The sequence below is a fragment of the Euprymna scolopes genome, chromosome 13 (genome assembly GCF_053919585.1).
Source record: "Euprymna scolopes isolate OS-2025 chromosome 13, ASM5391958v1, whole genome shotgun sequence".
Taxonomy (NCBI): Eukaryota; Metazoa; Mollusca; class Cephalopoda; order Sepiida; family Sepiolidae; genus Euprymna; species Euprymna scolopes.
The window spans coordinates 36,055,024-36,074,095 of NC_136494.1; the positions used below are offsets into that span (position 1 = coordinate 36,055,024).

General features: G+C 35.4%; 1 protein-coding gene and 1 pseudogene across 1 annotated transcript in view; both read left to right on the plus strand.

Annotated features, from left to right (window-relative positions):
* Positions 1-19,072, plus strand: part of LOC145291974 (uncharacterized) — a 635,233-nt gene that overhangs the window by 315,994 nt on the left and 300,167 nt on the right. The gene's annotated exons all lie outside the window — the stretch shown is intronic.
* LOC145292445 (5S ribosomal RNA) lies at positions 9,998-10,115 on the plus strand (annotated as a pseudogene).

Here is a 19,072-nt window from a genome sequence, read left to right on the forward strand (position 1 = left end):
TCTTGGCAGGAGCTGCTAGAAACAGCTTATCCTGCCTTGACAGAGTACAAAATAGACATCGTAACTTAGTGGGGATGCCTTTTTCTCTCCCCTGCAACCTCTTTCCCACAGAAGGGACGTCGGGAGCCTGTCTTTGTTTTATCGTTATTTCCACGGCAAGCCCTCGTCTGAGCTCCAGTCTCTAGTCCCCCTCGCCAATCTTTCTCGAAAACATCCGTCTAGCTGAAACCACTGTCAATAACTTTCCCCACTCTTTAACTGTGCCTAAATCAAAACGTAGATTCCATGAGCAATGCTTCTTTCTAAGAACTGTGGAACTCTCTTCCGTTTGCCTGCTTCCCAGCTGACTACAACTTGGTTGTCTTCAAGTCCAACATAAACAAATTCTTGATGAACCGCCCCTTAAGTAATCCAATCTACTAAATTTCCATTACTAACGACTACTACGATATTATACCCTTGATAACTGTATACTCAATAACCCTTATCCTCGAGTGGCCTCGGGGCCTTGAAAAGTGGTGACTCCTTTATAAAAAAACTGATAATCTCGATAAATGTTCCCGATGTTTGTCTGTGCGCGTCACTCATTTCGTTAAGTTAGAAAGTTAAGTTTAAGAAGTAAATGAATTATTACAATATTAGTCTCTCTCTACTAAATTCATTCTTTTCAAATAAAACCTTTAAGAAAGTCCACCGAACGTCTCCATTGTGTCTTTTATGCACGAAAAGAGTTTTATTCGTGTTATGTAAAAAGACTAGGCGATCGATAGTCATTCAGGAAACGGGGTAATGAATATCAGCATGTATAAACACCCGCGAGCATGTATAAAAAACCTTTATTTGTCATTAAAATAATAGAGAGAAAGCTCTGTCATTTAACTACCAACGCTTAAAGACGTAACCCCATAGCATTTTAGGTTTTCCATATCAACAAATGAACGAACACTACTAATTTAGATAACATGTTAGAAACAAACAGTTTTAATTAAGAATATAGTGTATCTGTAAGAGATAGAAAGAGATAGAAGACAGAAAGAGTGGTATTAGCGGCCTGGCAAGACCACAGAATGAGCAAAAGTGAAAGTGGCCTGAAGGACATTATACAAATGTAGCAAATTCGAGTGCATTTTATCGTCAGGCTTCCTGACGAATGCTCATGAGAATGAAACGCGGAATATTCTGTGTAGCTTAATTGCCATATATATTTTTATAACTTAATCTCTCTCTCTCTCTCTCTCTCTCTCTCTCTCTCTCAATAAGTTTCCAAACTTTTACTGATAGTACACACATGAAACTCTGTTCCCTTTTGAAGTAATCTACTCCGGCTTGTTGTACCATTCCAACAATGTCTGGAAGGTCTGATGGAAGTCCTCTTGTCTAAGCAAGTCAATAACCCCCGTCATAGTCTCTTTCATCTCTTCAATTGTTTCATAACGACAGCCTGTAAGATTTTCCTTGAGCTTAGCGAAAAACCAAAAGTCACAGGGAGCAAGGTCTGGACCATAGGGAGGGTGAGGAACTGTCTTGATGCCTATTTTATTCAAACTGTGACAAGGGTGGAGCACTCATGGGACAAACTTTGCAAACATTTTCTGCATCTTCGTGAATAATTGTATGTACAGTTCCCACATTGGCACCAAACTGTGCTCTTATTGTCTCTAAACACGTATGATGGTTCTTATCCACGAAATTCTTTATTTGGCCAATCAACTTTAATGTTCTGACTTTCTTACTCCTCACACATCTCTCATCATTCTTCACAGACTCCCTGCCTTCCTTGAATCTCTTATGCCACTCAAAAACTGATGCTCGATTTTTGCAAGATGGTCCAAAAGCAGTATGAAGCATTCCATCCGTTTCCGTGTCATCTTTTTCAAGTTTAAACCAGAATTTTGTTGCATATGGTTCTTCGATAGTCATGTCACGTCCAGATTACATTTTTTTAAATTCACCAGCTGTGACAATCAGGCTAATTTCTGCTGTAGCTGTTTATTTGAACTTGAAATTGTAAAAATTGATCAGTCATCTCATGAGAGGTATAGCAAATAACTCTGAATTTTTAAGAGTATACTAGCATGGATACCCAGCGTTGCCAGGGTCGACATGAAGTTCGGCTTCGCCACACCTGCTATACTAAGAATATTAAGAAGTTTTTCATTATTATAAGTCAACTCTATCGTTACCCCAACAAACATTTCAAAAATAAAAAGAACGAGTGAAAACACGAAAATGTGACCCCCCCCTTCTTCCAACCCCGCCCCGGAAAAAAGAAGTACGTGACAAACTCTCCACCAGATATTTCGGCAGAAGGGATACGAAAATAAGCTGTTCTCAGGATATTGAGCACCTTTTTATAACTATATTCCAGTTCAAGCGAATTTATTTTATGCTACCTCAGTCTAGAAAGACTCTGGTGAGTTGTAGATGACGAAACACGTGTCAGTGAATAATTATATTTTAAAAACAATACACACACACACACACACACACACACACACACACACACACATATATATATATATATATATATATATATATATATATACTACAAAAGAGAACGAGTTGTTAACAGATAGGATAGCTGATTATTTCGATTATATATCGTAACGCTTCTTGAGATAATAATAACAAAAGAATTTGAAATTTTATTTTGAGATAAAAACAATGATTTTAACAATAACCTGATCAAATGATATGACAAAGCTTTGAAATATAACAATTTTTCTATCAATTGGTTTCGTGAATGCAAATGCCATATTGTGACGGATGCACAGACCATGAACCTTTTCATATGCCGTCTTATTCTCATTAATTCTTGGAATAAGCATGCAGATTAATCTGATTTGTGATATCCATTTGTGATACTATCAGCGTCCTTTCCCACGTCAAGTGCTGGGATGTGGGGGGGGGAGAAAAATATGACAAAAAGGAAGAGAAAACAAGTTTATGGGAGAACAGACGTATAGGAAATATGTTTGGTGGAAAGACAGTGGCTAGGGAGTTGTGTACAAAGGCACAGAAAAGGAAGCTGGGGTGGGATTGTTGATCAAGGTATAACAGTAACCGGAATTAAAATAGGATTTATTAATCCAGGTGTGCGCCCAAAAGACTAGACACAATGGGAAATATATTTAGTGTTAGTTTTAAGATTGGCAATCAATTTTACAACAATTTTATCACAATCAGCAGCGGTTTGCTGACACTTTGAAGCGTGACTGTAGGTTTTGCTACAATCAACGACAGTTACCGGACAACAGTTGCATATTGTGGCTTGTATTAGGTCGGGCAAGGTTTGAGAGACTGAAATGAGCTGACATCAACTGAGGGACTAGACCTTGTCAGAATGTAGATATTGATTTTAATGCAGTGGTTCCCAACCGTTTTTATTTTTGGTCGGCACCCCTCAAGAAATGTCTTTTAAACCCCCTAAAACTTATATTGTCTTCAAAGATAAGTTTTGCGAATTTCGACTAATATTTTATCAAAAGAAAATCGTAACTTTTTAAAAAATATAATTTGCAAGGAAAAGTACGTATGTAGACAAGAAACAAATCATAAATTAATATCGGAATGAACATTACAAAAACCATGTTTTACTTGAAATAGCACTAATAGCCAAGTAGAAATAAACAGACTAGTTTTCAAATCTTTATACAATTTACCTTTTTCTAAAAAGAACAGAAATCCACACAGCGTTGGGATTGGTGATCATTGTCAAGCAAGGGGACACATGGTCTTATCACATACTTACTGGTTGTGTGGGTGTATGTAATGTTTACCAGTACCATTCACTCTAGGCAGGTTGAATCGGCTTCCTCCAAAGGAGGAAGTGTTCAGGGAAATTCACACTCACATATCGAATTCACTATCTGATGTATATCCTAGTCAAGGTAAATAACGACATTCGGTTTTTGCAGTTCTTGCAGGGAAGTGTCGACTTCCTCTTACATAAAGTGCCTGGTATTTCGAAATTGTCATCCATCTGATACTGACCAGGTTCAACGTTACTTGACTTGGGTGACCTAACAAGAAGCGGCGTGTCAGGGTGAATATGTCTATGTGAGAGGGGCGGGGCAATGTTATTAAATTTATAATATAAGCTTTACTTTTCTTGTGTATAAAGTTCATTTGAATGTAATTAACGGTTTTAAATATTTTGATCATCTTACTTAATCAAATAATATGGCAAAACTTTGGAACAATAATAATCATTGTTCTGTTGTTCGATGCAAATGTCATAATGCAGCAGATGCACAGACAGGGCACATTTTTTTTATCTATTATTTTATACTCATTTATTTTTACTTTGTGTGAATGAATATTGACAAATTTATAATCCAAGCTTTACATATTTCTTGTGTGTGGAGTCCACCTTTGATGTAATTTATGGTTTTAAATATCTTGTGAATCTTGATCTTGATAATAACCGATGATATTCCCTGCAATCTAGTTGACTATTATTAGTGCTCCTACAATTACTGGTATAATTTTTTCATGTTCCATAGTCCTTTCAGTCCTCTGCCAAAATCCATGTATTGAGTTTTACGTCGGGACGACTAAATCTATAATTTAGCAGTTCTTCTTCTTCTTCTTCTTCTTATTATTATTATTATTATTATTATTATTATTATTATTATTATTATTTGTACTCACAAACAGTTCTTACACAAGCTATCATCAAATGTTACTCACGGATAACAACCGATAACTTTTGCATTTTTTTAATTCTTTACTAGCGGGAAGGGGGGCTCGGCTTTGCCCAGTCGAAAAATATGATGAAGGTGATATGTGAGTCATTGGTTCGTTTCTTTTTGCAACTTGCCTTCTTTGGCCCAAAAACGGCACGACAGAGTATTGTTAAATGACGTTCTTAGGTACCTTCAGGTATAGCTGGTGAAGCCTTTCTATGCCTAACCTTTTGCTGTTTCTGTATAGAATTTTCTAACTTTGCATGGGATTACTATTTTCACATGTACGTGTTACTTTTTGAAGCTTGAAATGATTTTTATTGGTTGGAAAACATTTTGAGTTCACACGTTTCTGTGAAAACTTTCTTGCTTTGGAAAGTGAATTCCAACGATGCAAAGAAAGAAAGAGTGAAGTAATTATACCCATTAGCTTTTCAACGTTAACTTCACGATACGGTCGCCACGTGTTCATGCCGCTACCTTCTTCATATCGAGAAAAACACGGATATTGTTTCGTATTTTGAATATCAAATAAACCGTTTTCATACATATTTAGTTGATTCGCCTCGTAGCAAATAAATAGTTTCTCATAAAATATTGATTTACAATAAAAGTATCAGTGTTCCTGTTGCTAAGTTTCTTATTTCTATCGAAATATACAATTTTTATCAAAAAAAAAAAAAAAAAAAAAAAAAAAAACTGCTTAATAAGAGACACGGATTTTGTTTTTATTTAAAACAAATTATACAAATCGCTTTTAAACATGTTAGCTGTTTTACCTTATAAACAAATACATTTTCGCTTTTTTCTTTTATTTCTTGCAAACTAATTTATGAGGGGAATGTCAAGACAACATTAAATCAGTTAAGATGAAAATATAAGATTGTAATTTGCTGGAAAAATATTAAATTTTAATAAAAGATAATAAATGTGAAAATAATTATTTTACAGGTAATAAAATTGTGTAAACATTTCTTAGCACTTTTGCATTTTTGGTTATTTGGAACAATTTCTATGTTTTTTTTTGTTTTTTTTTTTTAATATTTGAAGAGCTCCTTTCAGAAGAAGGGAAGACAAATCAAGAAGACTATACCCGAAAATATAAGTTTTGTGTAACTTTTAAGTAAAAACAAAACAAATATATTGAAGTAATATAGTAACACAAAATAAGACATTAATTATCTGAACATTTATTAGAATTAAAAATAAAATTAAGAAAATTCTTAAATGAATGGTATTGTCATTAAATGAAAATATATGACTTTGAAATCTTATAAAGAGTTTCGAACAGTCATTATTGGAAAGTGTGTGCTTTTTTAAAAAAAAAAAACTTGTTTTGCCAAATTTAAACTTTCGTAATAAATTAAGTAGTGATGGGACGATTCCATTATTTTTTCTGGATTCCAATACAATTTTCAATTCTGTACTAAATTCCTGATTCCGATACAATTACTGATTCCGATTCTTTATAAATCTCTAAATATTTAAAAAGTGAAAATGTGTATGTGTGTATGTATGTGTGTGTGTGTGAACACTTCTCAACCTATATGCTCAACTAATTTTTGATCTACAGACTGGAAATTTGGTATAGAGGATATTTGGATATGTAAAAAATGTTTTTAATCGGTTTTTATCTGGAATTAAGGGCTGCTAAGGAGTAAAAAATAGCAAATTGATACGTGGAAGCCATCGGAATTTTATCTATTTGTAAACTTTTTTTCTATGACTACGCATGCGTGGTTGAAAAATATGATAGCTTATTTGTATTAAGAATAAAATTTTTGGAAAACACTTTGTAAATGTCGTGTCGAGCCGGTGTAATGCTTGTTGTACTTGACTCAATATATTTTGTGTTGGTTTAAATTTCAGGTCGAGGTATTTTTTTACTTACCAGAAGTGAACTATTTACAAAAAGATATAATACACACAATACTAAATTTCAGTATTAATTAAAATATAATATTTATGCGTATTTTACAACCGGGTAATACTGGGTACATCTATTAGTATATTTATGTGTGTGTGTGTGTGTGTGTGTGTGTGTGTGTGTGTGTGTGTGTGTGTGTGTGTGTGTGTGTGAGAGAGAGAGAGAGAACACTTCTCAACCTATATTTGATGACTGGAAAATAGATTAATAATAACGACAATCTTTGGCACTGAAAAAAGATCTCCCAGCAGGCTCTGAACTCCCCCCCACCCACCCACCCAGCCAAGTAAAGGTGAGTAACACCTATTTATGTACTGTCGTGAACAATGAACAGTGGATTATCTCCCTTTCCAATGCTGCCGTGATATTATTTATCAATAAACATAGCCAGTTGAAAAGCAAGTAAGCTATTTTATATTTTTGTTATCAGGTAGATAAAGTTTATCTGGCATTCCTTCAAGCTATTCTTACAATCATCAATATTCCTTTAATGTAGCATATAAAACGGCATAAACATTAGACACCTTCAAGTTGTTGAATATATGTTTTGTTGAAAAATCTTAAATCAATCTGTTATCGGTGAACAAGAACTGGTCGTTGTAGTTGAAGATTCGTAGCCAATCCTCAGATTGTAAGGCCACTAGGATTGTGTTTTACGTACAGCGTATGTCATTTCCATATAGTCACTAGTTTAAATACTGATTAGGCTCAATATTGCTTACCTTTAGTGATAATACAGAAACCCGTGAGTCAATGTGATTATAACGGAATATATGTGGAATAATGAATGTGATCTTTATCGATTCAGTACTTCATAACAATCATGCTTGAAATAAACGAGATCAACTGCCGTACTCTTCGTATTTAAACAGAGTGTATTTTATTTGAAGTTTTACTAAGGCGCTACTATTGCGGACATAGGTTGCAGGTACATTATGAATGGAAACGAGCAGCAAGATGTCTGTTCATATTACACTTGAACTTCTGCACGTCAGTACAGTTGGGAAAGCAGAATCCCGGAAGGGAGTTCCAAAGTCTAGCAGTTCTGGGGAAGAAACTATTTGAGTACAAGGCTTTCTTACACCTAGGGATTTCTACTGTGTAGAGGTGGGATTTAGCTGCTTGTTGGGCTTGTCAGGTGTGTTCACGTCAGGGGGTACAAGTGCTTGTAGTTCGTCAGAGCATTCACCATTAAAATATTTGTAGAACAGGCAGAGGGGTGCAACATTTTGTCGATGAGACAGAAGATGAAGCCTAGATTACAGTTCAGGACCTATCAGGTTGACGGCTCTCTTTTGAACCCTGTCCAAGAGTAAGAGACAAGTAGCAGATGCACCAGCCCAAATTTGACAATAGTACTCCATACATGGGCGAATGGTGGCCTTATAGAGGTACAGGATACTTCTTTGGTGTAACTTTTTGCTGCTAATTTGTTATATATTCTTTCTGTTATATATGGGTGTCTTCGAATGTATGTCTCGTGTTTATAACGTCTATGTAACATTTTGCGTATCAACGTATAAATGCGAGGGGCACAGATGTGTGGCGGATTTTTAACATAAAGAACAGTTCACATTAAACAAAACAAATAAACATTACGGAGAGACAGTTCTTTAATGGGCTGCTAACTCCAATTCACATACCCTTTGTCGTACTCTTCTTCCTTCATCACAGCACTCGTCTTAAAGACGCTGGAAAGAAGGATCTTACCAAGTTCGATACATAATACAGTTGACACAAGACAAGGTTTTGCTAAACCTTAAATATAGTTTCTATTTTTGCTCCACATATTCATGTCGGGTCGAGTTAAGCAACAGTATTTGAACCAAGTCAAATTTATCGTTCTGTCTTTTCTGATTTCGTTTCAATAGTTTCGTTTCGACACGCGTTCTCCCAACACGCTGTCTTTCCACTCGCCAGTGGTTCCTTCCGTTCCCGTCCTCTTTTATACCAGTTAAACACACTCCCTTGCCTCTAATTTGTATATCTCACACGTAAATTTGCATGGCCATCACACATATAAATGCAACGTCAGCATTTTAACATTTTTTTTCTTAGAGGAAAAAACACGAAACGTGTTATTCAGGTAAGTTACGGTTTTCCCCCTCACCCCACCTGATCTCATGATCACAAACAGTGCAGGGAGGTAGTATCCATCTCTGTCGGGTACTTCTTCGAAGAGGAATAATGTGGTCCTGACTAATTCTGGTGCCTCCTCCCCTTCAGCGTTTCTCTGACACCGTGATGATATATGTCAAAGGCCACTGTATCTAAAGCAACGTACCTCACGAAGGACTTTGTATGCCCGACTGTTCAACCTCTTTTGGTGATTCTGTAAGCAGTCCCTCGCTAAGTGGTTGGGACCACTACACTTGTAACAAACAAATTTTTCATCATCATAGTGCACATTTGATTCTGTAGGTGATTGTCTGGCGGATGTAACAGCAGCCAATTCCGCAGGACCGTCGTGGTCAATCATGATAGCTCTTTTTGGGTCAACAGTTATTCCGAACTCATTGCTTCCAGCCTGGATGAGGCACATAATAGATGTTGAACATGTTGCTGTAGTCCAGACACAAATGCACACGTTAGTCAACATTTGGGCAATGGTCCCCACACGCTGTCTCCCCACTCGCCAATGGTTCCTTTCCCTTCCTCTTTTATACCCGTTGAACAAACTCCCTCGCCTCTAATTTGCATATCTCACAAATAAATTTGCACCGTCACATATAAATGCAACGTCAACATCTTAACCTTTTTTTCTTAGATGAAAAAAAAAAAAACACGAAACTCGTGCTATTCAGGTAAGTTACGGTTTTCCTCGCAGTTCTCCTTGGCATAGCTGTCTCTTACTTTCCAAGTGACTACAGTATGGTTGTTTTCAAGTCCAATGTAAACAAGTTATTGATAAGCCGTCCCCTTAAGTAATCCAATTTACCAAATTTCCACTACTAACGATTACTACAATATGATCGCATTGACTACTGTACACTCAGTAACCCTTATCCTCGAGTGGCCTTCGGGCCTTGATAAATGGTAACTCTTTTGTAAAAGAAAGTTCCTCGGACATAAAAGAATGACGCTAATACCAATCAAATACTGCGGTAACTGAAACGAACTAACTCGAGCGATCGTTGACCTAATATAAAATATTTCTTTGTCCCTCAAACTCCAATTGCGTCATCGATTATGTTCTCAAACGAGGCCAACTTTTATTATTGTTTCCCCTTTTATTTTAATCATTCAACTTGGCGTTCGATTGTTATTGTTTATAAATTCCATTATTGTCAAATGTTTGCTTTTTTTCAAACTATTTTTTTCACAAATACTCCAAGCTGAAATATTTGTCTAGTTAGCCTACTTGCTAGCTAATCATATAATCATATATGGCATAATCACATTTGACACACCGGTTCCCACCAGATCACCGAAGTTAAGCAACGATGAGCCTGGTCAGTACCAGATGGGTGACCATTTGGGACTTCCAGGTGCTGTATGTGCTCTCCGCTTATCTCGACATTGTTTCCAGTCATCCTAGACTTCTCCTTGTCACTGGACTCAAGCTGTGCCGATTCAGATGTGTGGTTGGGAATTCCGCCAGCTTTGTCACACAATTACACGCGCAGCTGCCCTTACAAGGGGGTATCCTTTGTCTTTTGAGACTGAAGGGAGGCTTCTTTAGCTAATCATAGGACGCTAATCTCTGAATATCTAATTCCCCATCCGTTTTTTGTTTGCTGTACATTTGTTGCCACATTCGTATGATTTAAACTGTTCGCCTCATACATTCATCATTGAACACACTTCAGTATAATGGAACAAAAAAAGCACAGTATTCATATCCAATATATTGCATGTTGTATGGCTTCTTATGATTCGCAAATGCTTCAAATTGAAACTCTGAAGTTACAAGTAGAAAACTGACCCTCAAAAAGCGAAGGGACATTTTTTATCTAGCTTTTCTAATTGGTTAACAATATGCTTTTTCAATTAGATGAGAATTTTAAAATAAATTACTGGCCATGTGTTCTAATTGCTTCATTGATTTGGTTATCGAAAACTGCGTTACGAAATACATTAAATATAATGAAGTCTATTCTTTAGCATATGTGCTATGAACAGAAGCTATTATTCAAGCAGTTTGATACATATATATATATATATATGTGTGTGTGTGTGTGTGTGTGTGTGTGCATATATATATATGTGTGTGTGGATGTTATTTATTTGCTTTTATTTTGCGATACTTTTTGAATGAATTCAAGTATTTATATGAATGCTCATCCATAAATATAAAAGCGAAAATGTATGTATGTTTGTATGCGTGTTCGCTTTTTCTGTGTGTCTACAAAAGGCTTTTTTCAGAGAAGCGGTCGGTCGTTTCACAACTTTTTAAAACTTTTTATATCACATATAAATCGTAATATCTCACAGTTAACAACGAAGCTCGCCTGTCTATTTAATTTGCTCGATTTCGGGAAGATAAATATTCAACATATGTCACTCGCCGCATGTGGGTTAGTCTTTTTCCTATAACATCTTGGGAAAATAAAAATCCCGCAGTCAAACTTGACCTCATTAACTCCTTAAAACGGGCACCTGCTAAATCTAAGCAATTAAATAAATTCAAACGTGTTTCTGTTAGCATCTCGCGGTGTGGCAATGGTTAACGTCGCATGTTTTTTTTTTCACACTTTAATTTAAAACTTTGCCTCAAGTGTTCGGGTTCGATCCTCATACTTACTTTTTTTTAACCCCACCCCCACCCCCAAACACCCGGGCAACGCCGGGTACCCCTCGCTAGTTTTTATCTAAAAGCGAGTTAGGAATAATTTTCCCTTTTACCAATTTGCTACCCCCAAATGGGGAACGGCATAAATATTGCTTAAAATATACTTATCCACTGACACGTGTTTCGTCGTCTATGAGTAAACAGAATGGCTGAATCTAGCAAGATTCGGATTGGGACCCGATGGAAAGAAGCCTAAGCTTCTTCCACTGGACTATCTCGTACGACTGCTGAATATATCATGAGTTACGTAGATGTTATTTATTAGTTTTTTTGAATGAATTCTATTATTTATATGAAAGTGGATTTTTACCTAAATGCGAGTTGGGAATAATTTTCCTATTTACCAGGTACCCTCAAATCGCAAATACGTAAATTGCGATATATTCAGCAGTCGCGCAAGATTCCACATCGCATAAAACAAAATAAGACTATAGATAGTTCACATTACTTTTATGCCTAGCAGTTGTGTTCATAAATCATAATGATCAGTTCATTAGTGTAAGGGTTAATTTTGTGCATACAAATATATATAAACATGTACATCTACTCAAAGTTTATATAAATAGAGTTATTTAGGAGTTTGTCAATCAGTTATGCAACATTCCATCTTTGCCACTAACAGAAACATCCGTACGTTTCTCTCTAAGTAGCTTGTTTATTGGATAGTGACATCTAGCTGTAAAGATGGTGATGTAGCCATGATCATTACGATGTTTTAACAGCAGAAAATAAGTTGTTCACTTTCTTCGTGTTTGCTGCTATGGTAGCAACAGTATTCCCCTCTTTTCGACAGGGCATTTTCAGATGATTGGTATTTAATGGTGATTTAGATTATTGAATAACTTTCAAATATCCTGTTGCGGCCACTGCATGTACATCATCCTTTTTCTGTCTTTCTTTATTATGATCTGAACTGAGGATTACTTATAAAACACAAGTAAATAGCATTTTTGCATTATTTGAATTCATCATCTATATATATATAAGGCAAAATGTGTGTTAGTGAGAGAGAAAGAGTGTGTGTGTGTGTGTGTGTGTGTGTATGTGTGTGTGTGCATTTTTTGTGTATGTCTGGCAAAGGCTTGTGAGGGTGGACGCTCGGTGGGGGGTCACTCATTCTTAAAATTTTTATATGCTCCTTAGATTATAATATCTACGATTTATGGAGGTCACGTCTATCTTTTATTTAAACGACTTTTACACGCTATTTTTGTGGTAATTCTCATTCTCTGCATGTTTGTTTAGCTTTTCAGTATAAAAGCGAAACTGAATACGTAGCAAACGAGCTCCCTGACACTTGTGGTAGAGAAGTCCAGAAAAGCAATCAGCTTTCATCAATACGGGAGAAACCTCTTATATCAGACAATTGCTACTCATTTGGACACTCCCCTTTTTATGGGAACCTGTTTTCCCCCAACATCTTGGGGGAACTGGCTTGCAGCCAAAGTTAAGTGTGTCAGCGTGATGTTTGACCTCATTAAATTCATGCACCGGTCATTTCACTTTTTAATCGTGGCGGAGCGGTAAGATGTCAGGTTTTTCCCCCTTTCTTTTTCACCTTCGCCTCAAGGCTTTGGGTTCGAGCCTACCTTCCTACCAAAGCTTTTCTTTCTTTTACACCTCCAAAACACCCAGGCAACGCCGGCCACTCACGCTAGTCTATTATAGAAATCTCATCTGTCTGTTTAAATGTACGTATATCTGCATAAAACTTTCGAGAGAGGCGACGGATTTTCACGAAATTAGTATCATTTTGAAGCTGAACCCTTCGGACAACAAATATCTAAAAATTGGCTAAAAACATTAATTTCTTTAAACTCAACTGGGCATTTTTCTATAGGGAGGGGTCGCTTTTTTCGCCCATATTATTGAAAGTCATCCTTTCTTTTCGATTGACCAGCTTTAATTTAAACCATCACCACTTCCGGTTTGGCGATGGACTTAACAGCAAAGACGTCACGTTTTATTGTTTTTTTTTTCACGCTCTTTTCCTCCTTTGTGGTGCGGGTTTGAGCCTGCCTGCCTACTATCATTTTTTTTTTTTGCTCAACACACACCTCCAAACACTCGGGCAACGCCGGGCACCCAGGCTAGTATTATTCTAAAGTAATGGGAGAACATCTTTTCAGGCATTATTACGTTTTTTCGAAGAAAGAATGGGTACATTATCTGTTGTCTGCAGTATTCTCATCTATGGGCGAGTGTCGCAAGGACTGACTAGGATATTTTCAAACAAAATTAACCTTTATTAGTCCCTTCACTTTTAAATGACTTTTAATTGATCTACTACGTTCATTTTACTTGCACTATTTCTCTCTTTCTCTTATTCTCACAGACATATAGTTAGTGAAATGATTAATAAAGGGAATATACTGCTTTTTCATTCATATCAAATATTATCTACCTTTCAGTATTTTTTATGGAAATCGCTCAAGACAAGGCGTGAAGCCACTTCATGTAAGCAGCCAACAAGATCAAAATATGATTATCGCAAAGACAGGAGATGCTTATTGACCTTAGTCTTAAAATGATGAAGATTATAGATAGGAGGAAAACGGTTGTATTACAATGAGGTATCAAAACAGTGAATTGATGGAGACCACTAGACCAACGAGCCAAAGAACTGAAGCAAAAGAAGCAGTGAATCGATGATATAATTCTGAAAACACATAGACTGAGACTTACAACATCATGTGTGTGAGAGAGAGGTTGTGGAGAAGAATAAAGGGTGGGACTGATCAGATTAGATGCGTTTCTGCACTTTTTCAAGAACCCTTCAATTGGAAAGAGATTCACCAGACCAAATATGACAACAATACTCTATACATATCCTGATAGTATATTTAGGGAGATAGAAAATAGCCCCGAGTGTAAGAAAGTGTTTAGAAAGATTTTACGAGAAGCAGAAAGAGCAGCGGATCTAATATATGAACTCCAAATATATAAAAATAAAATAGTGACCTTTGTGTGTCTGCTGAATGGTCTCTACCAAACTACTCTGTCAATTTTTGGTCTATAAACTTTAAACTTGATATGTGGGGTATTTGGAACTGTGGAATAAATTTGATTTGGTTTTTAACCGGAAACAAAATAAAAATGTCTGCTAAGGGGGTCAAAATTTAAAAACCGGAACTTGGCCATCTTAATTTGTATCCTCTAGGCATTTTTATACGTTTAACAACGTTATTTTTTAAAGTTGTGATAACATCTATCCTTATTCTTATTGAATCAAATACCGCTGGAGAGCTAAATGTTTTGCTTTTGATTCTAGCTGATAGCACCCAAATGATATTCTTTTGTAAAATTTTTGAAATCACTACTATACATTGTGTACAATAAAATAGTCAAGAAAGAAAGAAACAAGAAGCTTAAGAGTCGATCTCTTATCAGTAAGCAATCAATAAGAATTATAGAAAGAAAGATGTAAGAACTTTGTATAGACACAATTACTTAGTATCTTTACCATCTCTAAAGTATCTTCTTGTCTCTATATAAGTATGTTTCATAGTTATGAAATAATACTAACGTTGAAATGTTATCCAAACACTACCCTATTTGAATATATGGTTAAATGGCAGTTTTAGTTATTTAGAACTGCTTTAAAGCTTCACCGCTCACTCATTTTTCGACCAAATTTCAAACAATTATTACAGTTTATGGATCACCTTCCCAGCTATATTGTGAAAAAACATTTTCGATTTTTGTTCAGTAAAACAAAAGTTATGATGAATTTACTGGTGTTCAAAATCGTAAAAAAAAACGTAAAGAGGTGAGCGACGTTTTTTATCATTGGTTTCTCTAGCAACCACGTCGCTTCAGCGACTACTGTAGCTACTAATTCATCGCTCTCGCGAAAAGAGAAGTAACAAGTGAAACAAAAAGAATGAAAAAATGAAAAAGAGATAATTGGAGGGAGTTTATTGAAAGCAGACGAGTGCCCTACATTGTTATTACATATATTTATGTTATGTTTATGGGGGTAAAAATAGGACTGAAATTAAACAAATGACAAGTGAATTTATTGGAAGCCTGGAAAAATTATGGATTACAATAGAAAAATGCGACTATGAAAAGTAATAAAGTAATATGGGTGGGTTTAAACATGGAAAAGTAAAGGCCTAGTTGTTAAAACTGGAAAAGAAACGGACAAGATATTCTAGTAAAAAATATAATAAATTTATAACTTAAAATATTGCAGCATTAAGATTTTTTTAAAATTCAATTTATAGCATTATATAATCAATTCACGAATCCTTCTAATTTTACACTAAAATCGTAATTCTTGTCATTTTGTTGAGTAAAAACAATAACAAATATTAGATTTTTACCATATTAGCGGTAATATTAATACTAAAATTAAACACCATTCATTTTATCAGCAAAATAATAACAAATAATTCTAGTTTTGTTTTTAAAACTTATATTTCATGGAAATCACTCCAGACAGGGAATGAAGCCACTTTATGTAAGAAGCTAAAAAAATAATAAAAATACGACTTCAAGGTTAAAAACTAGCCAATGATAAGTGTTAGATGGATAGTTTCCGACAAAGGAAACAGCAATTTTTCTCCTTTGTCAGAAATAGCACTCATGGAATGTGAAGACTAAATGACAAAATAAGGGAAGTGAAAGTTACGACAATATCAACTTCCGGCTTGGAAATATATATAATATATATATAATAAATCTGGAATTTATGGCAGGAACTTAGTAAATTATCTTATATATATATATATATATATATATATATATATATGTGTGTGTGTGTGTGTGATAATAACACCTGCTCTCACCTAAATCAAGCAACTAGTCAATGTCATGAATTCTATTGGTTGTTTTTTTTCTTTTTTACTTGATGTGTTTGTTTGTTGAGCGAGTCAGATTTCAGCATAGAGTTCACAAATATTGTGCTTCAGATTTTTCTGGTGTATATAAAGCCCTTCTTGTTGATCACAGCTATTTGTTAATCTGCAGGATTGCAGGCTATTAATCCCAACACCGAGAACAGAGAGGCTCACCAACTGCATACGAAGTCGGGGAAGGTGTGGCTCAAAACATAGAAAGGAATGGTGTGGAAGCAACATTGCTACTTTCATACCATTGATTTGCAATTCCACATATTTGCATGCCACGAGCCTTTTCTTCTGACGCTCTTCAGAAGAGTATTGTAAGAAATAATAACAGTACATCGAATGAGAAAAAAGTGCTCCTATTTTTTATGATTATATTAATGATGCTATTACTTTTTGAAGAGAGTCTGACGATAAAGTCTTTAAGAGATCTATTACTTTTTCTCATTACATATATTTCAACTCTTTTTCATTGATATATATGTGCATATGTGTATGCCTGTGTGTATGTTTTTTTTTACATAGGCATCACCACTTATCAAGACCCAGAGGCCACTCGAGAGTAAGGGTTAAAGAGTGTACAGTAGTCAATTGGACAATTGGACAATCGGACAATATAGTAATCGTTAGTACTGGAAATTCGGTAAATGTATTAACTTAAGTGGAACGGCTCACCAAGAACTTGTTTTTGCTGGACTTGAAGACAACCATATTGTAGTCAAATGGAAAGCAGGCAAATGGAAGAGAGTTTCACAGGCGTGCAGTTCTAAGAAAGAAACTTTGTTCATGGAATTTGCATTTAAGTTTAGGCACAGATAAAGAGTCGGGGAGATTATTGATTAAAGCTAGACGAGTGTTTCTTGTGAAAGTTTGGTGAGTGAGGGGCGTTTCCTTGTCTACGACTCATCCTTCAAGAGAAAGAAAGAACAACAAGTTTACAACATGTGACTGTTTTTCTGTCAACAAGAAAATTACGATCCCTATGTTCGGGATCGAAGAACTCTCAAAGCAATGTTATAAAATTACTTTAACATTTAAATAACATAATCATAATCATTATGCTTAGGATGAGAAATATTTTTTCTTAAATCCCACAGCTTGTAGAATATTCCACACAATGGTAAATTAAGCAGAGAAGTGAAAAATTTTATTCATAGTTAAAACATAGACGTTTTCTTAATAATAGAAATCGCTATCGACAAAGCATGGCACCATCTGATTTAAGGAACTAAACATTTTCTAAACACTACTTAATACCAATCATGAACAACCGCCCACATTAAGATACGAAACTAACTATAAAAGAAATTATATTACTATTTGTTTACATATATTTTAACCTTAGTGTCGGCAATAAATAGTAGTCTCTAATACCACTTGGTGCCAAACCTATCCATCTTGTAGGCCTTACCACTCTGAAAAACATTGAAATGGGGGGGTCGATATTGTGAAGTGATGGTAAATAGCGCAGAATCATGTTGGTACACCAATTCTTATTATATCACTGAAGGTAAGCAATGTTGAGTCTGGTCAGTACAAGATGGGTGACTATTTGGGAATTCCAGGCGCTCTATGCAGTAGTATGTCGACATTTTGTGACAAAAACTGCAAAAATCTGACATAATTTCCTCTGACCAAGATATACATGGGTACCGTTTGTGAATTTATTAATACCTTGATAGTTCATTCTTTTGAAGGAAGCCGATTCAACGCTGGTTGGTGGTATTGAATTGTGGAATGAGGAAAAATTTGCTAAAGACGAAGTTTAAAAATAGCATACACACAGTTTTTCCCATGTCAGAATATGTCCTGATTTTTCGCATTGTCAAGCAATAAAATTCTTTGCTTTGGGATTCCACATAAAGCGTTTAATCAAAGTTCTAACTTAACTGGCTTCATTTCCAGGTCAGACCCGACAGCTGACATTCCCATCTTGAGAATTCTATAGATTATCTTTCTGAGAGTTTTTCGCCATGAGTTAATTGCAAATCGTGAGCATTCATATTTGCGCCGTCGTCACAATAATGCGTTATGACAAAATCAGGAATGGGCACAAGTATGGCCTCCCTTCAGATGCATTCTACATTATATTCGTTGTTTCTCCATACAGTTCTATTCGCCTATGAACAATAGATTCTTATTTGCCAGGATATATTGACAGATACACTGAAAAAGCGTCTACTACAGAAGGAATTGATTGTAGAACGATCGAAGAAAACCATCATTAGCGTGCTCAGAAATGCAGCTTCATTAAACGTCGCCATATTTCAATGTTGGTGTCAATAAATATCAAGAAGCTCTGGCCATACAGCAAGTCTGTATTGTCGCATACTTCTTAACTGAAGTGTGATCATCTTTGCTATATTTATGGAAAACAGGAAGTTAATTACCTGATAGCTTCTGAGCATGTGCAAAAGGAAATGCAAGCATTTTTGTTTGTAATGAATAGTGTAGTCAGGAATAACACATTTTTTTTTATCTTTCTATCAATTCTATAAAATTATGTCAGCCGGTTTTTAGAAGTTGGACTTATATCACATTTAAGCTGATAAATCAAAATTTAATTCTGATTAGCCAATCTGTTTTTGCAATTCCATCTTAGTAATAAACTAAAGTACTTCATTACAGTTTATTCTTCGAAAATACTTAACTTGGTTCTATAGTTTGTTAATATGAAGACATTTTTACCAAACACATAACACAAAAGCTCAGTTGTCATTCTTTTAGTGAAGTTAACTTACTTGTTTGTTTGTTTGTTTAACTTAAATATCGCATCAAAAAAGGCTTGTCTTATAGAAATGATTACAAAACAAAA